This window comes from Ochotona curzoniae, unplaced genomic scaffold (assembly GCF_017591425.1).
Source record: "Ochotona curzoniae isolate NIBS_2020 unplaced genomic scaffold, NIBS_Ocur_1.0 scaffold_3835, whole genome shotgun sequence".
NCBI lineage: Eukaryota > Metazoa > Chordata > Mammalia > Lagomorpha > Ochotonidae > Ochotona > Ochotona curzoniae.
Window position 1 is genome coordinate 19,519,123 of NW_024467114.1, and position 27,574 is coordinate 19,546,696.

Genomic DNA, 27,574 nt, shown 5'->3' on the forward strand with positions numbered 1-27,574 from the left:
GTCAGATGGGCCGTGGTGTCTGTGGGGTGGGATCACACAGCAAAAGCAAAGCAGAAGTTTCCTGAAATTTAACTGTGATTAGATTTATGCGATGTGTTTTCTTATAAGAGCTTTATCTTGCTAAGGAATGCTGATGGACCGCCTCTTAGATTTTTTTTTTTCCAGTTCCTAAATCAAAGCACAGCTTGTCCCGAACACCATCTGCTGTGTTTGCTTGTCTTCATCACCATGCAGTCTGAGTGCCCTTGGGCTGGTCTCTGATTCCTGCAGGTGTAAAGCTGGCTGTCCGTTTCAGGTTCCTTCATGAACAACAGGCGTAAGAAGTTGGCAGGGATCGTTTTTTGTGCTTGCAGCTATTATTCCTTGAGCACACAACACACACACATGCCTGTTTAAGTGTGTATGTGTTAATGGGGTCTCCACAAAGTTTGGAAAATGCACATTATCCTGTCTTTCTCTGGACCTTTTGAATTGCTCTCATGTGACTATAATAAATACACTTTGTGTAGACACATACTATGACAACACACACATACTATGACAACAGTGGTGAGTGTTTTATGTTTTTGGAGACACCTTGTCTTTTATGGAAACTTTCTTTGGAAAAGTTGCCATCTCGGTGCACCTGTGCCCGTGTATTGTAACCTAGGAGTCGTTCCCTGTTTGGAGGTACGATGGTTTATTTTACCATGGCCGCCTATTTTACTGAATGATTCAGTGCTGGAAGGCTCCCAGTGGAGTCTGTAATTCTCGCTGCCCAGGGTTTTTGTCTGGGATTGCATTGTCGGGATCCATTTGCCGAACCATCCTTGTGTGGTATGCATTGTTGGGCTTCCGGTGTTGTCAGGCCGGTTTCTGCAGACATGAAGGAATTCCCACTTACCCTGCAGTAGATCAGGCTGACTGTGGTGTTTCTTTAGCTACATCGCAGTGGAAATAGGCAAGCTGAGACGCTCTGACTGTGTCCCTGCTGTGTTGTTCCTAGAGCACCACATGCATGTTGGTAGTGATTGGGAGCTTTGAGTGTTGAAATCAGGAGGGGCCATTTTACCCTAACAGGGGCACAGGGGCTGGCGGAACTGCAAGCTGGCAAGGGAGAGGGCATGTTTTTGGTTCATCACTGTAAGTCTTGTGAGCATGTCTCATATTGGTCCAGTCACTGGAGGAATAACGAACATTTTAGAAAGACTGCATATCATCCTCAGCATGCAGACTTTCCTTAGAGAAGCAATCCGATGGCCTTTTTTTAAATAATAAAAAAAGGATTTATTTATTTTTATTGGAATGTCAGATTTATAAAGAGAAGGAGAGACAGAGATGAAGATCTTCCATCGTTGGGTTCACTCCCCAAGTAGCCCCCAATGATTGGAGCTGCGCCGATCCTAAGTCAGGAGCCAGGAACCTCTTCGGGGTCTCCCATGCAGGTGCAGGGTCCCAAGGCTTTGGGCCATCCTCGACTGCTTTCCCAGGCCACAAGCAGAGAGCTGGATGAGAAGTGGAGCAGCCATGATATGAACCGCCAACAATATGGGATCCTGGCGCGTTCAAGGCAAGGACTTTAGTCACTATGCTACCACGCCAGGTCCTCTGATGGCCTTTTTGAGTGATCACAATGCATAGTTTGAACATGACATTTCATGTGAGTTTTCAAAATTAAATACATGTTTCAAACATTAGCAAAAACTACCGTGGCTGCTAGACAAGGGGACGTGTATCCTTGTTGTGTTTGTCACCAAGGCGGGTAGGTGCCTGTCCTTCTGTTGGAAGAACACTTTCCCAGGAGGCACAGGCCAGGAAAACAGGTGCACTCAACATTCTACCTCACCTTCCTCTTCCTTCTAAGTTTGACTTGTGTGGGGAGAGCAAGGTATATCCCTACGCCCTTTGCCCTCACGCCGTAACGGAATTGCCGTGGAAAAGATAGAGGCATGTGTGTTTCTGCTATGTGCCCCGGTGTGGAGCCTGGGGATTCTCCTCCAGGCTGGGATTCCTCTGAACCAAACAGAAAATGCACAATTGAGTTCCTCCCACGTACTGATTTCAGGGTCATTTGTGTCTCTGCCCAAAGTTGTGCTGGTTGTCTGGGGGGCAGGGCAGGGATGCCAGAGTCCACCCTTGGAGGGAAGGGACTCTCCTAGCTGCTGGATATTGGTGACACACGGAGGGCGGCAGTGCAGGGGGACAGCTGCTTTCTCATTGGCAAGCACTAGGCTTCCATGAAATCAGGAGGGCGCACCACGGGCCACGGGAGGAGCAGTTTTTTCTCAGTGGAAGCTTTGTCTGTTTTCACAATGTCGTGAATTCCTCCAGGTTGCTCTTGGAATAGATTTCTGTCTTGTAAGTAGTCTGTTTCATGAGTGTTTTATGAGAAATGATAGTCTTTAAAAAAAATAGGATAAATTTAGTGTGATTTTTAAGGCTTTTACTACTTGTGCTTTCCCTTCCTCGTGAACTGGGTTACGAAGTCCTTTCAGGGAGTTAGCCCAAGTTTTCACTTTCCATTCCTTGTGAAAATTCTCCGAGGCGCAGGGGTCTTGTGTCAGCGAGCTGAAAGGTTGCAGAAGCTAGTCATGACTTCTCATGCAGAAAACGAGCCAGCGACTGGGGCAAGCACAATTTTTGCTTCTGAACAATATCCAACCAGCTGGAAATACAGAAGCCTGGGGAAGGGCATTGTGCGCCCGCTGCGCCACCTAGAGGCCATCTTGCAGAAAACACGCCAAGCTGGCGGAGCCTGTTCAGGGTCTTACCAGGAAAGCCGGGTGCACCTGGCAGAGCTCTGCCTCTGCTTCCTGAAAGGAGTAGTCTTGCCTATTCTGTTCCTTTCTGCACGTGAAGGAATGATTTGAGGCGTGGAAAACCTCTGGGCTGTCTTTGAAATAAAATTCAATTCGTGGAAGTTCACTGGGGGTTCAAGCTGTAACTTCATCTTTCCTACTTCTGAGCCAGGGGCCAGTGAGTTACTCATTTAGCCTGCAGGGGAACTGGTTTCCTCAGTTGCAAAAGTTGCCAGCAGCTTTTCTTGTTCAAAGGTCCTTTGAGGGCCTGACCAGATCACCTTACCAGCACCTGCCATGGTGCACTGAACCAGTGACGCCTCCATTCCCTGTTTGTGGGGTGCACACACCTGGACATCAAAGGCACCTTTTCCAAAGCAGAAGGGACCACTGAGACTAGTTTAATAACTGTGACATCCTAGAGAAGACAGTGCCCTGCTTCCTTCTCAGCGCCACACCCCGGGCAGCTTACCATGTCACGTCCCGCGCGACTCTGACCCTTCTTGGTGCTTTGTAAGGCTGTTCTTGGATTTGCAAAAGTTTGGAATGTCCCAGCCTGTGTATTGGCAGGTGCAGTCAGATAAGGCCTGTCCTCTAGGTCCAGTTCTCAGAGTGTGACCGTGTCCCACCTCCCGCAGTCTGTGTGGCTTTGTGCTGGTAGTATCGCTGTTTAAAACAACACAGTTCTGATCTGTCTGAAGTTCACCAAGGGGAGGAAGTGGTGCTGTTGGCCGGGAGTTCAATGTGACGAGCTGACACTGTTGGTCCACTAAGCCGTGTTTGAGCAGGAATGTGTGAGCGAAAGCGAGATACAGGGCATAGGCGAGTACTGATCAGGTGTCCGTGGGAGGAACCCTCTCTTGGCCGCAGTTGTTAATGCGGGCTGTGCAGTGATGGTAAGAGCCAGGAGAACCGGTCGTGCCTGGGGAGCTCAGGGGTGTGACAAGCCTTGGAGAAGAGAGTCTGAGTCCCCTGGCTGTCCCTTGTGGGTGACAGGGACCCATCGCCTGCTACCTCCCAGAGACGTGGGTCCCCAAAGCTAACGGACAGCTAGCCAACCCGCCGGCCGCTGCCCGTGTTCCTGCTCCTCGGGAGCTCGGTGAGCGATGTGACGCGTGGCTCTGGGCTGACACCCTCTCCCCCACTCTGAATGCTGCACATCTCCGCTCAAGTCTAGCCACAGCCTGCTTGACTTCCTTGGAACCGTGGTTGGCCTTCAACTAGTTGTTTCCTGGCGAGGCGGGAGCAGAAACGGCCACAAGGTGGCGCCACAGTACAGCGAATGGCTGCCCGCCAGCCTGCCGGAGGCCTGGACGCCCTGCGGAGCTGGCAGGGCGTGTGGCACCGAGAGGGCCCTTGGTCCTGTCCCCGGGGACGAGTCACGTTCTGAGATGTCCAGCTGGCCTCTTCCAGAGGAGCGTTCGTGCAGTAAGAGAGGCATGAAGAGCTCGTGGATCTGCTGTTTTCGTTTTGTCTTTTCATGGAAACGTAGGGAGGCATGCCCAGGACCTGGAAAACCTGATTGAATGCTGATAGTAAAAACCGCAGCAAGAAGAGTGGACTTGGGACATAAATTTATTAAAACATGTAAAGAATCACACAGAGCCTCCAAGTGAACCAGCATGGCTTTTACACAGATGTTGGTTGTGACTCAGGTCAATAGAGTCTTGTTGAATTTTTTTTTTTTAATTTTCCTCATCATTAACTCTTTTTACACCTGTTTGTTCACAGGTGCGTTGAGACTTCCCTGTCTCTTCTCTTAAGATTTATTTCCTTTACTTGAAAGTGAGAGCTCCAGAATGAGTGGTACAGACAGGTTTTCTGTCTGCTGGTTCACTCCCCAGATGGCTGCAACAGCTGACAGTCTGAGCCAAGAACCAGGAACTTCTTCTGAGTCTCCCACGCAGGTGCAGGGTCCTAAGGATCTGGGCCATCCTCCGAGCTCTCCCAGGCCGTTGTAAGGGAGAAGGGCCCCCTTCAGGGCAGCCACAAAGTTGCCAGTAGACTAAGCAGAATCTCATGGGCAGGTTTGTTCGCTGCGCTGACCGCTGACCAGCAGGCTCCAGTCCTGTGTAGCCCTGCGCGCTGTCCCCTCGCAAGGCCTTTTATCTCCTGTTGGAGTTTATCTGTTTTCTGGTCACTAGAGGGCGTGCCTGACAAAGGCTGGGCCGGTGCGGAGGGCTCCACAGGGAGGCTGCCTTTCTCAAGAGGCTCTGATGCGCTTGCCACGCTCCAACAGGCGGCCTTCTCAGGGGGATAACCTTGAAAGGCTAGGAGGAGCCCTGCCCAGACAAAACCTTCCACCTTGCAGTTTTGGCTCAGCATCTAGGAGAACATAATTTCCTTGAACGCGTAGCAGTGGCAGCTTACCAAGCAGCATCAGTGTATGTTCGTTCCTTCTTCGACTTGTGGGAATCGATGGGTTAACGCACGTCAAGTTCTTAGGAATACGGGTGGCACGGAGCGCATTTTAGTAAATACTTACAATAGATGCAATGGCTGACGTGGTCTGGGATGTGTGTTTATCCTCCCTGGATGGCAGGGGCAGCTCTCAGAGAACAGAAACACCTGGCGGATGACAGATTCCAAGGGCCGCGAGCATCAGAGAAGGGCAGGGCTTTTAGGCCACTCACAGAGCCTCTGACCTTGTTGTTTTTAGAGATTTATTTATTTATTTATTTATTTTGGAAAGGCAGATTTACAGAGAGAAGGAGAGACAGAGAGAAAGATCTTCCATGCCCTGGTTCACTCCTTGGGTGGCTGCAAGGGCCAGAGCTGAGCTGATCTGAAGCCAGGATCCAAGAACTCCTTTCAGGTCTCCCCGTGTGTGTAAGGGCTCGAGGCCCTGGGCCGTCCTCTGCTGCCTTCCCAGACCGTCGGCAGGGACTTGGATGAGAGTGGAGCGACCAGGACGTGAACTGGTGCCTCTGGGATGCTAATGCTTGAAGCTGAAGGATTAACCAGCTGAACCACCATGCCAGTCCAGAACCTGACCTCTTGGATGGCCGGTGTCTTGTTTTTCCTTTGCAAGTTTGCTACTCAGCCACCAGCATTGCCACTTGGTCGAGTGTGCCTGAGTCCAGCCTGCTGTGGGCTCCTGACGCTGTGAATGTCTTCATGAACTGGCATGCGTTAACTTCCAGGTCCACAGGAAGCTGGCGCGGCTTTGTTTTTGCCCTTTTCCCTAACTCGTTAGGCAATCGCAGTAATTCCTCTCCCGCTTCCTGCTTTTCCAAGGCTCCTGGTTGTCAGGATTCCTCTGCAGCTCAGAGTTCGGCACCATGTGACCCAGGGGACGTGGTACCAGCCCGGCATCCAGGTCGGATACGTCCATTTCATGGCTCCGGGGAAGTAATGTGTGTGCCAGGAGCGGCTTGGCGCTGTGGGATTCCAATTCTGGCGTTGGCATTTTGTGTGTGTGGGAAGACCGTCAGAACCTTTCCCATGGCAAGGGACAGGCACCGATTTCAGAATCACATGGTTATGTAAGAGTGTCCTCAAGCGGGCATCTCGGCTCGTTTCCCATCTTGTTCCTTCTCAAGTGGAGCAGGGAGGAGCAGGTGGAATTTTCCACAGCCTCCTGTGCACCTGCTTGCTTCCAGATGACTTTGCAGAGAGAGTAAGGGGGACGTACAGACCCCTGGCCCTCTTGTCTCCTCCCTTTACAGGTCTGAGGAGCTCCTCTGGTTAGACCGTGGAAAATATTTTTATGTGGCACCCAGGTCCACATCCAGTATATGAGGTGAACACACGAGAGCTGGTGCACCTGTCTTCATGTTTCAAGTCCCACAAGTGCTTCGGGTGGACTAGGCCCGTAAGAGAAACCTCCTGGCAAGAGGGACACGTGGATGGAGATGAGGAGGCAACGTGGGCGAGCCTGGCTGCTAAGGCTCAGGGCGCAGGGAGAGAGAACCAGGGCGAGGCCTCCCGGATGGGGGAATCCAGAAACACCAACATTCCTGTAGGAGAATTCCCTTGTGCCAGAGGTTGGCCAGCGGGGAGCCCATCATCAGGGTGCAGGTGGGAGGGAGGCCAAGGATGCAAGGCCGAGGAGGAGACCTACACAGAGAACGGGGTCCAGAGATTCTGCTGCGTGCCCAGTGTGGGCAGAGTGTGCGCGGCAGGCCCTCCTGTTTATGTGTGCACGTTGGAGTGCTTGTGTGTATAAGCCCATGCCCGTGACCAGCAGGCTAGACGGTCCTAGGAAGAGAGAATTAGATGCAGGACAGCCTGCCCCACCGGTGAACTCGGATTGGTTTGTAGAGAAGTGGGTGACACAATCGATACTCCTGCTATATTTTTACAAATCCTGTTTTGAGTGTACCCCAGTGACTCAACGTGGTGTGGCTGGTTCCGCCTGCTTGTTAGTGCTGAAGTCTGCTTTGCAAGCTGCTGGTTACCAAGGAGGCTGTGCTGGTGAGCACCTGGTCCCACGAGGTGCCACCGTGTGGGGTGGCTCGGGCTCTGCTATCCTGTGATCACCCATGGCAGGTCAGATCCGTGGACTGAGTGGCCAGTGCTGCCGGACTCTTGTCCCTCGTGTCTGCTCCTATGACAGCCTTTCGTCCCATCCAGTTTGTGTGTTAGAAAAGCTACCTCCGGACCCAGCGCGGTAGCCTGGCGGCTAGAGTCCTTGCCTTGCATGCATCGTGATCCCATATGGATGCCGGTTTTTATCCCGGTGGCCCTGCTTCTTATGCAAACCCTGCGTGGTTTGAGTCCAGCTGCTGCGTGTATGGTCTAGCTCTGTGCCTGAGAGGCAGCGAAGACAAGCTTTCCGCCCTGTGGTTTCCGTTAGCTTTGCATCCTTCTCCCTACGCACTGTGGTCTGATTCACAGCCGTGCTGGAGTGGAGCTGGAGTCTTGTGGCTCACCTCTGTACTTCCCAGGTGGCACTGATCACCTGCTCCAGGCTCCAGGAGTTGACATAAATTGTGGAGAAAAGCTGATTTGGAACTCATGCCCCTTGGCCTACCTTAACACCAGTGCCACATCACGGCCTTGCTCACAGTGACGTGGCCGGAAGCTTTGAGATCCAAGGGCTGAGACTCACAACTTCCTGATGTTCTCCAACGATAATTTTGGCAATATTTGGTCTCTTGAGTTTCACATAAATTAATAAAAGAATTGAATAATTCTATGTAGAAGTTTGTTGAGATATTGACAATGATGGATCACATGTGCAGGTGAATTTGGGGCAAAGATTGCCATCATGACAATACTACGCCTCCCGGCCCATGGATGTGCGGTATTTGTTCACAGTTTAGGTCTTTTAACTTTCTGCAGTGTTTTGTAGTAGTTTTCGGGGTGTAAATTTGGTGCTTTTCATCTTAAACTCATTCCTGCTTCTGCAGTGAGAGGAGATTCAGAGTCTGTGTCCGAGAGATAGGTGTCCAACTTTCAGCATCCCCAAAGCTTGTGAGCCTGAGCCCGGCCGCGGCGTGCTGCTGCCAGTGCATGATGCTCCGGCACTGTGGGGGCTTTCCATGGAAGTGCACCTGCTTGGGCCCTGGCGTGGTGACTAGCAGCTAAGGTCCTCACCTTGAACATGCCAGGATCCCATATGTGCGCCGGGTCTAATCCCGGCAGTCCCGCTTCCTATCTAGCTCCCTGCTTGTGGCCTGGGAAGACAGTCAAGGACGGCCCAAAACCTTGGGACCCTCCCTGCACCCACGTGGGAGACCTGGAAGAGCTCCAGGCTCCTGGCTTTGGTTTGGTGCAATACCGGCCATTGCACTCACTTGGGGAGTGAATCATCAGATGGGAGATCTTCCTCTCTGTCTCTCCTGCTCTCTGTTTATCTGACTTTGCAATAAAAATAAATCAATCTTTAGAAAAGAAAGAAAGAAAGAAAGAAAGAAAGAAAGAAAGAAAGAAAGAAAGAAAGAAAGAAAGAAAGAGAAGTGTGCCTGCGTAGCATGCCTTCACGCTCAAGGAAAGGACCTTTTCCTAAAAGGTTGTTTGGAACTTGACCCGTCACATAAATGTTTTGTTACTCTGCCAGCACAATTCTTGCACTTTGTGATCATGAGTCAGACAGCAGTGTTATTTTAACAAGTAGTGAATGGAAAGAGGTAAACTTATAATCCTCATCTCTGTAAATGATACTGTTAAAGCTTTTCTGTTTGAACTTCCAGGCCTATTATTTTGCTACAGTGTTTGTTTGTTTGTTTATTTATTTATTTATCAGAAAGTCAGATATACAGTGAGGAGGAGAGGAAGATCTTCCACCCACTGATTCACTCCCCAAGTGGCCGTAACAGCTGGTGCTGCGCCAATCCGAAGCCAGGAGCCTGGAGCTTCCTCTGAGTCTCCCACATGGGTGCAGGGTCCCAGGTCTTTGGGTCGTCCTCGACTGCCCTCCCAGGCCACAAGCAGGAAACTGGATGGGAAGCAGGGCCACCGGGATTAGAACTGGTGCCTAAATGGGATCCTGGAGGGTGCAAGGGGAGGACTTTAGCCACTAGGCTGTCACGCCAGACCCTGTTGCCCTGTCTTTTAAACGTACTAAATGACATTTGATTAAAAATTCTAGTTGGCTCCTGCTGTATTAAAAATAAAGGTTGATCCCACATTCAGCCTGAGATGTGGATCTTTTTCCCTTTAAAACACTAGATTTGATCTGGAGTCACTGCCTTTCTGAGGAAGGTTTCACTGATGAGATGTGAAAGGAATGGCCGACATCCTCCCATTTACCCTCGGTCTGTGCACCTGCCCATAACCGAAAGGCCCACGGTCTTCATTCCTTGTCACTTGTTATGTAATACTTTTTAGAAATTCGTCGGATTTGTACAACAGGAAGCGAAAAAGGGTAGCCCGAGATTTCAACAGAATCAGACTAACATGTCTAGGTATTTTACTCTTGGTTTACAGTTGCGTCCTGTGGAATGTGTGGTATTTTGAGTGACATTATGGTATTTGGCCGTGGACTACACAGAGCAATGCGTAGGCAGTTACAGAGGCAAGTGTCTGTGGTTAAAATCGCTAATATCTGGAGCCAGACTAGCTAAGTCACTTGTGTTATTGGGTTCCCACATGGGAGATGGGGGGTGAGGGGGAGCGGTGGGAGACACGGGGGTTGGGGTGTGTTCCCAGCTGCTGGTTCAGGCTCTGGCTTACCCTTTGCTATTGTGATCATTTGGGGACGTGAACCAGTGAGTGGGTTCTCTCCCTCCATGCGTGTGTCTCTTCTCTTGTCTCTTTCTGTGTCTCTGTTCTCTCTGCTCATCAAATAAACACCAGTCTAAAGCAATGAGTAACTGTTCCCTAGAGTCGAGCAGAGCACCCAGGTTGGAGGGTGTTGTGGTACCTCAGTTATGCCTGGAGGTCAATGAGGCAGCAGAACAGCTCTGCCTCCCAGGGCCCCAGGCTCTGCCTCCCAGGGATCCGGGCTCTGCCTCCCAGGGATCCAGGCTCTGCCTCCTAGGGACCCAGGCTGTGCCTCCCAGGGATTCAGGCTCTGCCTCCTAGGGACCCAGGCTGTGCCTCCCAGGGACCCAGGCTGTGCCTCCCAGGGACCCAGGCTCTGCCTCCCAGGGACCCAGGTTGTGTCTCCCAGGGACCCAGGCTGTGCCTCCCAGGGACCCAGGCTCTGCTTCTCAGGGACCCAGGCTCTGCCTCCCAGGGACCCAGGCTCTGCCTCCCAGGGATCCAGGCTCTGCGTCTCAGGGACCCAGGCTCTGCTTCTCAAGGACCTAGGCCCCTGCAGGGGGACACACTTCTTTGAATAGCATCTGATAGTTTTCTGTCAATTGCCTCCAGACCACGCATGCATGGGTTACTGAACCTGGGCGATGAGCTGCAGCCCCGGAGTAGCAGTACATCATAAACACTCAGTACCCGTGAGCTCTTACGGTGATTGTTTTGAAGGGTTCAGTACTTTGCTCTTACCTATTGTGCTTTAGTAATGAAATGGAGGCAGAAAGGATGTTTTTTTCCATTTCTGTCCATTTCTTTTTCATCTTATTCTCCTTGGCTCTGAAGAAAGACAGACTGAAGTACAAGGTGTTCAGTGAGACTGAAGAACCCGCTCTCTTCTGGGCTGCACCTGTTTTGTGAACAGAGGAAATCTTACCCATCTCCTGTGGCATCTCGTCTTTCTGCTGGCCCCTGACGCAGAGGTCAGCTTCCAGGATTCACACAGCTTCTTATCTCTTCCTGATGGAAGCTGCGTGAATCCTGAGTGAGCCGAGAACTGCTGGGTCTCGGCCCCATTCTTATCTCTCGTGTTTTTCCTGCTTGTCCTGTCTTGCTTGTAAACACTTTAGAGATGATTTGTAAGACATTAAACTGATTGCACAGGCAGAATGCTTGCTAATTTTTTTAAAACAATCAGAGGCTTTTGTAAAAAAAAAAAAAAAGACAACAAGAAAGGCAGAGAAAAACACAGCAATGTACCCATTTTATGGACCACCAGCCACAGAGAGAAGAACTAAAACCTGGGTGAGTGGGCATGTCCGGAGTACATGGGTTCAGATTCCCACTCGGGGTCCTGGCTCCAGCGCTTCACCCCTGTGGACTCTGACAGGAGTGATTGTCTCAAGCAGTTGGGTCCCTGGCACCCACATGGGATGCCTGGGTAGAGGTCCTGGCTCCCGATCTAGACCTGGTTGCAGACCTTCGGGGAACACACCAGCAGCTGAGGGTGAACCCCCTCCCTGTCTCCCCCTTCCTCTCCTCCCACGCCCATTCTGAATTGAAGAGAACTCCTCTTGGTACACTTACTACTGTGTGGCCAGGTCTCTTCCAGCTGTGTGACACATTTTCCTTTTTTATAATTAGCTAATGGAATGGATGTTGTACTCCTGATCTTCCATCTGGTAATACTGAGAGCAAGTGATTTCTCAGGGTTTCTTAGGTAGCAGAGGTACCAAGCCTCGGTTCTGTAGTTTTTGTTTTTGCATAAAATTAAATTTCATCTTGATGTATCAGAAGTTTACAGGAATGTGAGCTAGAGTGTGGGGGGTGGGGTGAGGGAGGGAGGGAGAGAGAGAGAGAGAGAGAAAGAGAGAGAGAGAGAGATAGAGTCTTTTTGACTTCCAGCGTGGCAATGTTTAACCTTTCCCCGCTCTGAAAGAACTCGAGTGATGTCATTAACTCTGCTCTCTCCGTCTGGTCTGAGAGCTGCTTTGCTGCCTCTTTCTCTTTGTCCCAGGAGATCATTTGAGTGCAGGTAAATAGGTTTTGGTCTACTGGAGTGGTCGCTTTGTATCCTACCATGTTAGCCAGTGCACAGGGACACGTTGGTGCCAGAGGAGCTTGGTCCACGTCACGCAGCAGCTAAGTGTGGGAGCATCTGCTTAGCGGATTCTAAGCGGCTTGCCACACATGGCCACCAGGGGGCAGTGTCTTCACATCGTTTTATACAAACTTGTGTCTTGGGGCCATGATGCTGCTGGAAGCCCCCACTCTCCCCTTAGCTCTTCTCTTCCCAAGCTTTATGATTCAATTTTCAGGCAAAGGAAACGCAAACTTGTTTTTAGCATTCACTTGTTTGTATTCGAGAAGGGTCCATAAGAAGGAGGAAATTATACCTTAAATGTTGGCATACACATTTAGGATATTTGGTACGTTATAAAAACAGGTGTTTTATTTGTGTTTAGAATTCTTTCCTCTGCAGAGAGACTTTGCTGAGGCTGCAGTGTTTATCCTCGCCTGAGTGTCTCACAAGCAACTCAGGAAGCCTTATCCTCCTCAACAAACGTGCCGGTGTTTGGAAGGCAGGCTCAGTGGTCTAACACTGGCTGTGTTCTCCAAGGTCATTGTTCAGAGGACTTGAACACCGGCTGATCTGCAGTCAAACCCCATCTAAGGGACTTACTGACTGTGTAACCTAAGGAGCACTATTTAACCCCTCCGAGGGTTACATGTTAATTTTTAGCAAGAGGACCATGATGTGTTTTGTTCTTTCACTCAACACATGTTTGTTAAGGATTTTTTGACATAGGGTTAGGTGCTATGCCTGGGTGTAATGGTCTTTACAGTTAACATCCAAATTCAATATCATGTCACAGGCCTCATGTTTGTATAAGTAGGTTTGTTCATGATTTGGGGAGGTTTAAAAGTGATCCACTCCGAAGGGACCGGGTGGAGCAGCCCCAGGGGTGGTGGCTGACTCGGGCAGTGATAAACGACAGAGCACACAGGAGCTGGTGACCCTGGCAGCACCACCACGAGCAGGCATCCTCTTCCTCCTCTCAGCTTGTCTTGGGCGGGTGAAAAGGGCTCAAGGTGGCTTCTGAGTTAGTTCTCAGATCAAGGAGTTGCCCGGGTGTAAGGTGGCCTCTGGCTGGGCAGTAGCTTGCTGGCTAATTGTTTGCCTGTGCCACTCATACCCATTGGGAGCTTGGGCACCTGTGAGCCTTAGAATCAGGAAACTCCGGAAAATCCCCAGGGATCAAAGCATCACTTTTATTCAGATAAAATTCATATAGAATAAAGTTAATTTTAAAGTAAATCATTTAGCACACTCATAGTATTGTAAAACTATCCTTTAGCTCTGAAAGTCATTATATATATATATATATATGTATGTATTTAAAAGAAAGTCCTTATATATTTATTCATTTATTGGAAAGTCAGATACACAGAGAGGAGGAGAGACAGAGAGGAGGAGAGACAGAGAGGAAGATCTTCCGTCTGATGATTCACTCCCCAAGTGAGAGCAACAGCCAATGCTATGCCGATCCAAAGCCAGGATCCTTATATATTTAAAAGATTGATTTATCTTTTATTTTAAAGACAGAGTTACGTGTGTGTGTGTGTGTGTGTGTGTGAGAGAGAGAGAGAGAGAGAGAGAGAGAGAGAGAGAAATCTTCTCTTCCATCTGCTGGTTCACTTCCTCATGGCTACAACAGCCAGAGCTGGGCTGGTCTGAAGCCGGGAGCCAGGAGTCAGGGACCTTTTCTGAGTCTCCCATGTGGGTGCTGGGGCCCAGGGACTTGGGCCCATTGAAAGTCACTCTACTTTAATGTAAACCAGAAAGTATTGCAAGAATATTGTACGTACTTCCTGCCTGCTTGACTTCAGCCGTTAACTGTTAACGTTTTATCCATTTGCCAACTGGTGTTTTCTCTGTACACTTGCACATGCTGTGTATGCGTGTGTGTGCGTGCACACAACACACACACACACACACACACACACACACACACACACACACACACCCTTTTTGCCTGAAACATGAGACTGTAGTGAAGACACCTCCTGTTAAACAGTGTTGTGGTTCTGTGTCTGTGTTTCCTACAGGGTCCGTTATCAGTGATCAAAGCTTGGAAGTTGCTGACACAGCACTGCTGTGTAGAACATGTCGCTGACCTGACTCTCATCAAGGGTCTTCTCTCTGCCTCATTCCCAGCCACCGCCCCAGTCCGCAACCTTGTCTTGCATTTCATTGGCCTGCCGTTCCCTCTGCTCTTGTCTGGGGGAGTCCTTTGGCCTAGCCCACTGTTCTTGACCTTGACATTTCTTCCGGAGGCCAGGCCCTTTGTCTTGTGCATTGTCACTGTCAGTATGAGTTTGGCTCATGACTTCCTATAATTAGATTCAAGTCTGCGTCATATTTTTCTATTGTGCTTGCTGTGTGGGGCATGTGACAGCTCATGTCTGAGTGGAAAGTGACAGACCCCTGTTGCCCAGCCCTACTGGCCTCAGTGTTTGGTCCTGATGCTCTGGGCCGCAGGCATTGGAGCGTCACTTGCCCCAGTGCCACTGAAAACCTGCCGCTTACTGCTTTTTGCTCAGGGATCATTTAATGGGAGGTTTCTGACTTCAGGACTTGAAGGCAGCGGTGCAGCAACGTGTTTGCACAGCCATCCGTGTGCAAACCATTGTTCTGTGATATTGCACAGCCAAATGGCATTTGCTGCGTGTTCACTCCCTCCTCGGATGTTGAAGGAGAAAATGACAATTTGCAATGTAAATTGTTGAGATAATTAAGTCGGTCTTCTGTGGCTTGGTGGGGAGCCCGGGCTACCCGGGAGCTCTGGCAGCCTCACCAGGGAGGATGGACCCCATTTATTTCCTTGGCTGTGGGAGTTCCCTGGGCCAGGCAAAAAACAAAAACAAAACCAGGCTACACTGACAACCCTCAACTTGGACTTTTAACTTGGACTTTTGCCTCATTTCTTAGGACTCTCTTGTGGTTGTTTAGAAGCAGACCCTGGGAAGTGACTTTGCCTTTCTCTTCTTTTCTCAACCTCGGTCAAATCTTTTCCTCTCTTTTGTTGATCCTGAAAGATTTGGTGACTCAGCTTTTCCTAAGCCTCTTTAAGCTTTCAAAGTGGAAAGGAGACATGGGTGTTTGGGGCAGTAGTTAGTATGTTGCTTGAGATGCCTGCACCCCACGCTGGTGTGCCTGGATTGGAGTTCAGTTTTCTCTCCAGATTCCAGCTTCCCGCTAAGGTGCCTCCTGGGAGGCAGCACACCAGGGCTGCAGTAGTTGGATCCTGTTGGAGTCCTGGATTGAGTTTCCAGTTCCTGGCCCCGCCCTGCCTATTGCAGATGTTTTCAAGAGTGAGCCAACAGATGGCTCACTTAGCTTTTCAAGTAAATTTAATTAAGTACATAAGAATTAAGGAAAAAATATGAAATTATATCTTTGGCAGTTTGTAGCCCTGGTTTACTTGGGCTAGTGGCTCTCAGAGGCATTTTTTTATTACATATCTTTTAGAGATTTATTTATTTTTATTGGAAAGGCAGATATCCAGAAAGAGAGACAGAAAGATCTTTCATCTGCTGGTTCACTCCGCAAGTAGCCATAACTGCTGGAATTGAGCCAATCTGGAGGCAGGAGTTTCTTCTGGATTTCCAATGTGGGTGCAGGGTCCCAAAGGCTTTGGCCCATCCTCTGCTGCATTCCCAGGCCATAAGCAAGGAGCTGGATGAGAAGTAGAGCAGCTGGGACATGAACCTGCTCCAGTAGAGGGTGCTGGTGCTTGTAAGTAGAGGATTAGCCGATTGAGCCATCGTGCTGGCCTCTTTAGAGGACATTGCCAAAGAAAAGTTATAGTCAGAATGCAGAGGTGGTGCTGAACAGGGTGAAGAGTGGGAGGCCCACGCCCCCCGTGTCACAATGACTGTGAGTCCAGCTTCCTCCTGATAAGCATCTTGGGTAATTGAACCCCTCACACCCATGGGAAAGACCAGGATTGAATTCTGGGCTCCCAACTTTGGCCTGGTCCAACCCCAGCTATCACAGGCATGTGGGAAGTGAACCAGTGCACAAAAGATAAATCTTTGTGTGTGGGTGTGTGTTTAAATAAAAAATGAAACTAAATCCCTTGATGGTACTGCTACTGTCTAACAAATGGAACAGTACAGATCTTACTTGTTTTACTTGATTACGTGTTTTCACACAAAATTCCTGCCAGTGAACTCTAACACAGGGTGTATCCATGAGGACCTGTCACCTCGAAGCCTTGCTTACCTTCCCAGCATTCTCTACAGTCTCTTCTGAGCATTGCGGAATGCTCAGAAATCACTGGACAAAACACAAAATCTTCCTGTGTCCTCTTTGGTCATTCCTAAATTAAATCACGAACCAGAACTCATGTCTGGAAACACATGTACATCATTCCGGATCAAAAGAAGCGGTTAGATCAAGTGTGTTCGGCAAACTTCTCCAGGATCAATAGGGGATGCATTTACACATCTAAAAAAGTTCACAGATAGGGGATTTAAAAACAACCTCATTTTGGTGCAAAAGATTTCTGAAACCCATGCATGTTGTTTCAAAGTGTGGAGCATTTTAAAGACCCTTCAGATGCAAGGCTTTCCAAATTTTGGGCACCCGAATAAATGTACCTTTTTAACTCCATTCCCACCAACTTCATAGATACACACATTCACATGCATTCCTATGTGTATATGTTTGATTGTGGCTAGGATTGGGCTCACATGAAATAACGGAGACTGAGAAGCCCCTGCTGTCTGCAGGCAGCGGCGGAGAAAGCCAGCAGTGAGGTTAGCAGAAAGGCCTGGGAGCTCATGACCAAGTCCTGTGACGGCCCCTGGCCTGATCAGGTTGGCACACTTAGGTAAGCGTGGTGATGAGTGTCCCCTGTGTGTCCCTAGGGGAGCATGCACTGTCTTGAATTTTGGAGAGGGGGTTTATCTGAAGAATCTGTGAGTGTATCAGATCAGATAGTCGGTTTAACCCACAATGTAGAGCTCCCCTTGAAATACAGCAAGTAACATGTAGGGACTTTTCTCTTGTTCCCTTCCACATCTGAACTCTGCTGTCAGACTGTGAGTCATAAAGAAGGAGAACTGGGGGAGGGCATCTCACCCCTTTAGCCTAGGGATGAAGATGACTGCCCGGCACGTAGGAGTATGTAGGTTCAAGTCCAGGCTTAGGCTCCTGGCTTTTGTTTCCTGCAAATGCAAGTGATAACTCAAACAATTGGAGTCTGGTACCTACTTAGGAGACACAGTTGCTTCCCTAGCCTTGGTCCCAGGCAGCCTACCCCTGATGGGCGTTTGGGGTGTGACCAGCAAATGTGAGTGGCCTCTCTAGGTGCCTGGCTCTCTTGCTCTCACATAAATAAATAAAACCAAGAGCTAGTCATCTGCAAACCACCTGGAGCACTCCTCCCCAGCTGTCTTTCCCTAGCAGTGAATTTTAAAAATATTTAGAGATTTTTAAAAAAATGTTTATTTATTTTTACTTGAAAGTCGTAAATACAGAGACGGAGATACAAAGAGAAATCTCTTCCATCCATTATTTCACTCCCCAAATGGCCACAATGGCCAGAGCTGAGCTGGTCTGAAGCTGGGAGCCAGAAGCTTCTTGTGGATCTCCTACATGGATTCAGGGGCCCAAGGCTTTGGGCCATACTCTGCTGCCTTACCAGGCCATAAGCAGAGAGCTGGATTGGAAACGGAGCAGCCAGGCCTAGAACCGATGCCCGTATGGGATGCTGATGCTGCAGGCTGAGGATTAACTTACTATACCACTGTGTCAGCCCCAAGAGATGCTTTTAAACTATTAGTTATTGGTTAAAAAACAAAGTGACATTGACAAGATTGGGGGTTGAGAGAGAGAGGAAAAGAGAGAGACAAATTTTCTATCTGTGGATTTACTTCCTAAATAGCCACAGCAGCCAGAACTGGGCCAAGGGCTAAAGGCAGGAGCCTGGGACATCATCTGGAACTCCTACAGGTATGCCAGGAGCCCATGAACTTGGGTTATCACTGCTGCTCTCCCAGGCGCACCAGCAGGAAGCTGACTTGAAAGTGGGACACCTGACTCTAAAACTGGCACTCTGACAGGAGCTGTCAGCATCCTAAATAGTGCCCCCCAGATGCTGTACCCCAACACCAGCTCAGGTGTTCACTTGAACAAACTGCAAGCAAAAAGCCAGGGGAGGTAAAGGCATCTAGTTTTTAAAAAATGAAGTTCATCTTTAGGAGAGAGATCACCGCTGTTTATTTCGTAAGATTACCTCTGTTTATTTCGTAAGATTTAATTCTCATTGTTTCCCAGAACACATTCTAACTTATTGCACTGTAACTCAACTATCACTAATTATCCATGCTTCAGGCTGAAGAAAAAAAAAAGAAATATAATTAGCTCTGAAGTTTGGGAACGATCAAAATAAGCACTTATTCCCGTTCTGCCGCTCTGTACTTCTGTGCTTCAGAGGTTTGTAATTGCCGGTGCTCGGCGCGCGGGGTGTGAATGTGCGTGGCGTCCGTGGCTGCAGAGCTGACAGCACGGAGCTCTCATAAGCCATACAAGCGTGGAAGGTTTTTCAACAGGACAGAGGGAAGCATTTGCTCCAGCCTGCAGCCTGCTCCCAGGATGTGCAGTTCTGACCGTGACAGTGCTGGCTGCAAAGCTGGCCTGTAATTCGTTGAGGTGCCTAACTTTCATTTCAGTGAAATCTCTGGCTCCCCACATACACCTTTTTTTTTCCTTGCCATTTAATTTTTTTTGTTTTCATGAAACAGTTCCATAGGCTCAGGGATTTTCTCCTCTGTCCCATCCTCATTACCCTTCCCCCCCAAGTGACTTCCCAGTATTATTACTGTAGTGTATTCCTTCAACAACAATCACAAGTTTAGCATTCTGCTATTTATGTGTATCCTGACATTGTAGGTATAGGTGGTGAAAGAGAGCCCAGCATCCTGTTGTCAAGATATATTTAGCATTTGATTGGAGTCCATTTTTTATTCTGGAGTAGAGATGCATACTGCAATGTATACTTACTTCTCAGTATGATAGTCTCTATTATATAGCTTCTCTAGATGAATACATGTTTATCTATCTATCATCTATCTATCTCCCAATAGGGCTGACCAAAAGTCATCTTTGCCACTGTGGAAGTCAGTCTGTTACTTGCCTTTTAACAAACAATGGCCATCGCTGCTCGGGGTCACCTTCCCACTGCAGTAGCAACCTGCAGCTCTTCCTAAGCAGCCTCCGTTGTTGGAGTTTTCTGAGAAGCTGCACGCTCCCTGCTGCTCTGTGTCAGTATTAACTGGCATTGATGATGTACTCTTCTCAAAGCTTAAAACTGTGTTTCCATTTTTTCCTACTCTATTTCCCCCCCCCCCCCCAAGTTTTGTTTATTCCATGACCACCAGCATAATGGCAATACGGAGACAAAAAAAATCACCTCTATGCTCCCACCGCAATGAACCAGCTATTTGACTCTTGTTTCATTCTCGTTTTTTGATTGTGAAGGATTGAGTGCTTGTCCTAGGAAGCACCTTTTCCATTTGATCACATTGTGCTCATCTCCGTGGCTGTTGACAGCAAGCAGCTGATGCATCGCCACCTATTTTGCTGTTTCAAATCACTGAATATTTAGCATTCTCGTGTTTTCCCAGGTGTGATGACATGCAATTGCATAGTGTCGTTCTGACAGTTTTATGTTCCTTTTTGAATGATTTCTTGGGGAGAGGGCAAAGGGATTGCAGATGCTCATGGTTCTCAGGCCTTTGCCTCTATGGAAACAGCATTTATAGGAAAGGGCTCGGTCAGTGAGGGAGTGCTGGGTGAAATTATCATTGGGAATCTGAGGAAACTTGGATATGACACTGAAATTGTAGCCATCGATGAGTCGTTCGGGAGCTTGTCAAATGTTGGGTTATACAAGACCATTTTTGCATTATTTTGTGTAGCTCACTATAGACTACATTGAAAAGATCTCTAGTAAATACCAGTCATCTACCACTTCACCTGAAGACTACTGCAAGGCCAGGCGTGTTCTCCTAAATATCACTCCAAATGTTATTAGAAAGTTTTCCTTTATGTCTAATCCTGATCTCATGCTGCTTTTTCATGATGGAAACCTCTTGTCCCACTGTGACCCACAAGTGGACTTAGCCATGTGCTTCTGCAAGTATAATAGAGACACTGTCCGTTCAAAGGGGCATGGAAGGTGTGGCACGGGAGGAGGAAGAGCAGAGGGGTCCCTGTAGACCTGGAAGGTGACCCTCCGTGTCACCTCATGGCAGGCCCACCTCTTTGGCACCTGCCCTTCCTGGGGGAAGACTCACTCGGTAGCCTGATGGTGCCCTCTGTGGTGGGTTACAGCAGTCACTTGAAGCAGCTGGACAGGAAACGTGCTGAAGCAATTTAAAGCGATTTGGGCAGCAGCTGACTTGCTGGAGAAGGTGGTGATCACCGGTGGCAACTTGCCTTAGCCCTTTGTCAACACCGGGAAGGGATAAACACTTTCTGAGTATGCTCCTGGCACAAACCTCCCTATCTTTATTTCACTTAGTGTAGAGCTTCTTATCAACAACAAGAAACATGTAATACAGGAGTTCAAAGAATGTAAGGAATATGTCATACAGGAAATAAATCAAATGAAAGCTGATATATCAGAAATGAAGAATACAGTGGAGAAAATGAAAAGTACAGTGGAGAGACTCCAAAATAGAATGAATGAAGTAGAAGAATCTCAGAATTGGAGGATATGTCGTATCAACAGGGGGACGCAAACAAGCTGGAAACAGAGTTGGATCAGGCTAAAAAGAGTATTCAAGAATTGAAAGACACTATTAAAAGGCCAAATATAGGAGTTATGGGAGTTCCAGAAGATACAGGAAGAGAAGGTGGGTTTAAAAATGTATTTAATGAAATAACAAAGAAAACTTCGCTAATCTGAAGAAAGAATTGGGAAACAACATCCAGGAACGGCATAGAACTCCCAACCAGGGTTGACCAAAAGTGATCTTCACCACGACACATGACAATTAAGCTTCTTCAGTTGAACATAAGGAAAAGATCATTAACTGTGCACGTGAAAAAATTAATTGACATATAGAGGAACGGCAATTAAATTCACAACTGACCTCTCACAGGAAACTCTACAGGCCAGAAGAGAATGGAGTGACATGGTCCAGATTCTAAAAGCAAAATTGTTGGCCCAGAATAACGTACCCAGCAAAATTTACCTTTGTCTTGAAAATGAAATAAACTTCTTCCACAGTAAAGTTCTTAATTCTGTCCTCTCTCTACTGAGAAAAAATGGTTATAAATCTGTAGTGTGCTAACAAAGTGCCGCTGTATAGTGAAAATGGCACGACTCGGAGATTGCTTTGTGGTGGAGGGAAGCAAAGCATGGGACCTTGCAATTATGAGAGTGATTTAAGGGTGAGGACTCAGTGTCTCAGGTGGACTTGGTTATTTTGTGGGTCAGTTGGATTCCATTTAGCCTGTTGTTGACCTCAACTTGCCTCGTAATTAACAGTGTACCAGCCATAGGTTATAAAGTGAGTGCAATTCAATGAAGAATGCCACAGAGGAGTACTTAAATGGCACATGAGTTGTCTTTCCCAGGGGACACACTGGGCATGTGGTGTGCCCAGCCACGAGTGGTATTTGAACTCAATTGTGTGCTACCATATTATTAGGAGAGCTCTGCTGTTATTGGGATGGTTGATGAGTCCTGGAGCTTCCATCCATTAAAAGTACAGGAACAAACTGACCCATTTCCCCGTGGGCACAGTGTCTGTGTCATTTGCTTACAAATCAACAGCAAATGTTGTAACTTATTTTTCATCTGAAGCTTAGGAAGCTTTTTTGGTGACAAGGCTAAGTGCTGAATAGATTCCTTAAACCCCAATTACCGTGAACAGATTCACACAGGGAAGTAGGCTTGCGTCGCTCGGCAAGTATTGCAGTGAGTTCAGGCCTTCTCTTGACACCTGTCTGTGATGGGCAGAAGAGTTAATTGACTGCCTGACACATTGGTAGGGGATATGGGAGTGTGGGAAGGCAGGAAGAATGGGATGAATCGCTTTCATTTGCTTGAAATGTATGAGATTATTTAGAGTGTGAAAGGGGTACAGGAAGATGATTTAAATCCTCCAGTCATAATTTCATTGAGTAAAATATATAGCCAAGGGGCTGAGAGAGATCCAGAGCACAGAGAGAGTGGAGTTACATGTGAATGATCTCTGAATAACTGCGAAGGTAATTTGAAACATACAGATCACGTAGTGTCCCTGCAAGTTGGACAGCTGTGGCCCTGTGGTCATTCTTGGGAGTGCTGGGGCGCGAGCCAGATCATTGTTTGGTATCTTCATCTTGCCTCGGAGAAGTTCTTCGAGCAGGTGCTTCTGGGTAGAATGTTCAGGTACGTGGGGTGATGGACCTAAAAGGACCCAAAGGGGAGACAGTGGTCTTGTCAAAGGAAGCGTTTCTCTTCTCTTCTGTTAGTGTGTTTTCAACAGAGATGTAGGGAGGATCTCACGTCGGGTTTATGTTGCGTGTGCACCTGTGGCAAGAGTCTGTTGCATGAGCATCATTTATTATCACTCAAACATATCAGCATTGGCCTACAAGCTACTTGAGTTTTTGCAATGTAGCTTCACTACTTAATTTGAAGGAAATTCCCTGCTAATTGGGCTCGTGAATGACCAAGGGCGGATTTGGAATCACACATTGAATGACAGTCAGGCTGGGCTTGTGACCCTCTTTTTCATTGCTTTCTCTCATCAGCAGGGACAGTTGTGGCGTGGCCTGTAAAGTTCAGATGCAGATGCAGAGCTAGCAGGTGCTATGGCAAATACAGAAAGAAGTGGGCTGCTGTTCCAGGTGCCTGTACTGTCTAGGTCAGAGAACAGGTGCATTTTACTGAAGTCACTAAATCTAATGTCAAAGAGTACATCTCAGGGGTTAAACGAGTTTGCCTTCAGTTCTCTACTGTTGCGGGCGATGTAATCCTTGCAGACATTTTATTAGGCAGATTAAATTAAAGATACAGGAAATTCTGTTTCACATTTCACTGGAAAGTCAAATCTTGTGACAGTTGTTTACTGTAAAACAGAGCTGTTGCATGTCCATTTGGACTCAATTTTCACATTATTTCAGGATCTGCATTCCCAACTATCTTTTAGCTCAGATCCTGCACAATAGAAAGTCAGTCTGTTAGGAGCTTACTGAGATGGGGCAAGTCTTGGGGCATTTAGGCTCTATGAGCTCAATGGGCACTCCCATTGGCTGTGTTGGGCATATGGCACTTAGCAGCACACATAGGATCTCTGTATTTAGTTCTGGCATTGTAATGACGATGTCAGTTTCCTTCTTGTCCTAACTGCCTGTGAAATGACTTAACCTCTGTTTCTGGTAATATTACTGATGTGGCTGGAGACAACGGGTTGGGTCACTGGCTGTAGATTGTAGTTTATTGTCTCCTAATAACAGGTCAGTGCCTCAGCTTGCATCCATATTGCAATCAGTCTTCCCTTTGCTGCAGGTGGCTGCTGAAGTCTATAAAAGGATAGGGAGAATAATGTAATAAGTGGCTTTGGTATTATGATAATTTGGATAAAGGAAGGAAATGAAGTGAAGGAGGAGTCGAAATGTCTCAACCTTTCCTGTGTTGAAAAGAAATATCGAGAGAACATTTCCTAGGCTTGAGAGCAGATTTCTTTTCTGAGATATTCTAAGTGGCTCAGAAGAGGACCTGAGTCTGAATGGCTTTTTCTCCCTTTGTAATGAAAGCACAGACAGTTCTGTCTCTACCCTCAAACCCTCATAGAATTTCTGAGAACAGTGAATTTCAAAGGAGAGAAGGAACCAAAATGAAGTTGACAAGAGAAGTCTTCTAAAATTAAAACCGTCCATGTGGAATTGCTTTTTCTCTTCCTCTGCACGTTGCAATCACTCTAAGTCCTAGAGACTTGTTCTTTCTTTAAGAACTTTCTTACAAGTTGGTCATTGACAGCAACTCCTAGTTTCTGTTCGTGTCCAGTGATTTATGGCTTCTAAATGGGAAACTAATTTTGTCCAAATGACAAGGTCTTCTTATTTTAAAAATCCATTTACTAATTTACATATTGAGCAGAAAATAGTGAAGTTACAGAAGAACCGAGTTTTTCTTTCACCTCTTTTATTCAGCCTCCCTCTTCCTTTCCATGGAGATAAATGTGTCCAGTTTCTTTGCTGATTCTTAGTCTTCAGTGGTGCTTTTAAGAAATGCTTGACTGGCTTGGGCTTTGTGAGCTCCAACTACCTTGAAAGTGTAGATTGCATCAGAAGAGAAAGTAGGCTTGGTTATACCTAAACCCTTTGGGGTGTGTTAATCCAATAGCACAGTTAACCTCGACATCTCCTGGGGAAATCCCACCACTACTGTATCCACATTTCTCTGTCCCTGCCTTACTATCTCAGATGTCACCAATGGGTGGCTACATAAGCAATTGAAAAGCTACTCAGCATCTTCAGTTATTTTGATATTTAAAAAAAATATATTGTGTTTATTGGGCCCAGTGTGGTAGTCTAGTGGCTAAAGTCCTCACCTTCCATCTCCTGGGAAAGCAGTGGAGGATGACCCAAAGCCTTGGGACCCTGCACCCACGTGAGAGACCTGGAAGAGACTCGAGGGTCCTGGCTCCTGGCTTTGGATCGGCTCAGCTCTAGCCATTGCATCTATTTGAGAAGTAAACCAGTGGATGGAAGATCTTTGTCTCTAATTGTCTCTGCAAATCTGACTTTCCATTAAAAACAAATCTTTAAAAATTTATATTTTGTTATTGAAAGAGCTATGCTAGACACAATACATAGATGCTTTTAATACCCTTACAAGAACATTAAAAAAAAAAAGGAATCCTTGAACTTCTACCCAGAGTTCAACTTTCATCTGTATAGTTTGTGCCACCAGGCTCATAAGAGAGTGAGAGATCTTCTGTTTACTGCTTCAATTCCCAAATAGTCTCCCCGGCTGGGGCTGGGAGCTTCATTTGGGTCTTCTACATTGGCTGCGGGACCCAAATGTTTGGACCATCTTCTCCTGCTTTCCTACACCATTAGTAGGGAGCCGTACCAGAAGGGAAGCCACTGGTGTCCATGTGGAATGCCAACATTTTTAGGTGAAAACATAGACCCTGGTGCACAGTTCTTAAGCTGCTTACCCATGCGTTTACGGAGTCCGCATTGCTGATTGCCAGGCCAAGCATCAAGAGAAACAGGTTCCCACCACTCCCCACAGCCGTTTGGTGCTCGGTATTAAAGGCCACTCTGGTGTTTCTCAGAGTTGTTATTCCCAGATCCTGGTATCCATTCTGCTGGTCTGATGTTGGCATTTTAATATCCATATATGTCTAAGCAATGAAAATTACTTTATCACTGCTGCCTAGCTGACAGCAGCTGAATGATGCTGTGGATTATGATTCTGTCCAATTTAGAGCCATTAAAATATATAAAAAGCATGTTAGCATCAGTGAGAGATGATCATATTAATTCTGTCTTAATAATTAAAAATATAGTTTCTTGGAATGGGCATCGTGGTGCAGTGGGATAAGCCACCACTTACGATGTCTGCATCTATGTCTGAGTGCCTGGAGAAGGAGTCTTGCCTCCGCTTCTGATGCTGTTAATATGCTGGCATGTAGATGATAGCACAAGCACCTGAACCCCTACCGCCCACTTGGGAGTCCCAGAGTTTCTGGCTCTGGCTGCGACTTGGTCCAACACTGGATGGTGCGGGCGCTTGAGGAATAAGCTTAGGATAAAGGTCTTTCTCTCCCTGTCACACTGCCTTTCAAATAAATGAATCAAACTTAAAAGATAAAATTGATAGAATTTTTCACATTTAGGCAACAGTGTCTCTAAGTCGTAGATTTTTGTGGCATTTGTAAATCAGTTACAGGTCAAAAGAAAAAGCATTGGGATTTAGAAACATCATAAATTCTTAAATGTGAGCCTTTCCTGCCCTGGAGTTCTCACAAATACTAAAAGTACATTTCTTTTTCCAAATGTCTGAGTAAACGCAGCTTTGGTTATTTAAGTAGCAGATTAAAGTTTTGCTTTGTCGAGTCTTACAGTTTTACTATAAGAAATCTAAAAATCTGGTTTAGGGTTAATCTGGTTGGAAAAGGCAGAAACCACGAAGTATTTGCAGCTCGAAGTAGTTCCAGTCATAGTTATTTTTTTCCTTTTCTTTGGAATAGGTAATATGATGGCCATAGGGCCCGGCGCGGTGGCGCAAGTGGTTAGGTCCTCGCCTTGCACGCCCGGGATCCCATATGGGCGCCGGTTCTAATCCCGGCAGCCCCGCTTCCCTTCCAGCTCCCTGCCTGTGGCCTGGGAAAGCAGTCGAGGACGGCCCAAAGCTTTGGGACCCTGCACCCGCGTGGGAGACCCGGAAGAGGCTCCTGGCTTCGGATCGGCATAGTATCGGCCCGTTGCGGCTCACTTGGGGAGTGAATCATCGGACGGAAGATCTTCCTCTCTGTATCTCCTCTCTGTATATCCGCCTTTCCAATGAAATAAAATAATAAAAATAAATCTTTAAAAAAAAAATATGATGGCCATAAATGAAGAAAGATGATTTAGAATTTGGAAATAAGGGGAGAAGAGTAGGATGACAAATCCTTTCAACGTGATACTGTAGCTTTAAAAAAATAAGCTGCATTAATGTTTAGGAAGATCACTTAATTCTTCCGAAGAACATTCTTGTGTTTGATTTCATTGTTTACTCTTTTGATTACAGCTTAGTTACCAGCAGGTTTATGTTGATATGAAGACTTTTCCCACACGTGTATGGGGAGTGGATTGGGAGAAAGGTTCCCCTGATGTGTTGCGGTGCTCTGCCAGGCATCCAGGTGGTCTAGCAAGCCTTTCCTAAACTGCCTTCTGCAAATGCCATGAGCACCGTCTCCCTCAGACACCTTGAACCAGCCCTGTGGCATCCTGCTGGGTTCTTGATTATTGAGCCGAATAAATCTTGACATTTGTTTATTCTGTGTATTTATGAGTACTGTTTTTAACTTGTTGAAAATTTGACTTTGTCTAGACTTTAAATCTCGCAAGCAAAGGCTTGTTAGCAGTCATGATACATATTCATAGGCTGACAAGTGTCCTAGGTAGTGATTCAGAGTAACTTCAGTGAGTGGCCTCGTGCACGGTACAGCTTCAGAAGTGGATGGCTGGGGCAGGGCAGGAGTTAGACTTCAGCCAAGGTGTCCAGGGTGATGAGCAAAGGATTCGCCTTGTGTGGATGGGAGAGACTCAATCAAACATGGAATTATGAGGCCATTTCAGACCTGCCTGGCAGCACAGGGCTTCCTTGTGGGACACGTAGGTGTTTATGTTTGCTGTTTTAGTACCTCGGTTGAGTTTTCCAAGCTTTCAGGTCCATGTGTGGTGGCTCCTTGCAAATGCCCCTTCTCCGTCGGTAAGTCTGATGTGATTCTTCCTGTTTCTTGAGGCTCAAGAAACACAGAATTGTCTTCTCAGAGTCTCTTGGGCAAGAAATTGAGTGAGTCAAATCCTAAACTTACTTATGGCTCTCCACCATCCCTCTTGTTATCTATTCGTTCATTAATTCTGTTTTCTC

The 27,574-nt window shown here is 47.3% G+C and overlaps 1 protein-coding gene across 3 annotated transcripts in view; it reads left to right on the forward strand.

Annotated features, from left to right (window-relative positions):
• Positions 1-27,574, forward strand: part of ELMO1 (engulfment and cell motility 1) — a 489,334-nt gene that overhangs the window by 197,813 nt on the left and 263,947 nt on the right. The window lies entirely within an intron of this gene.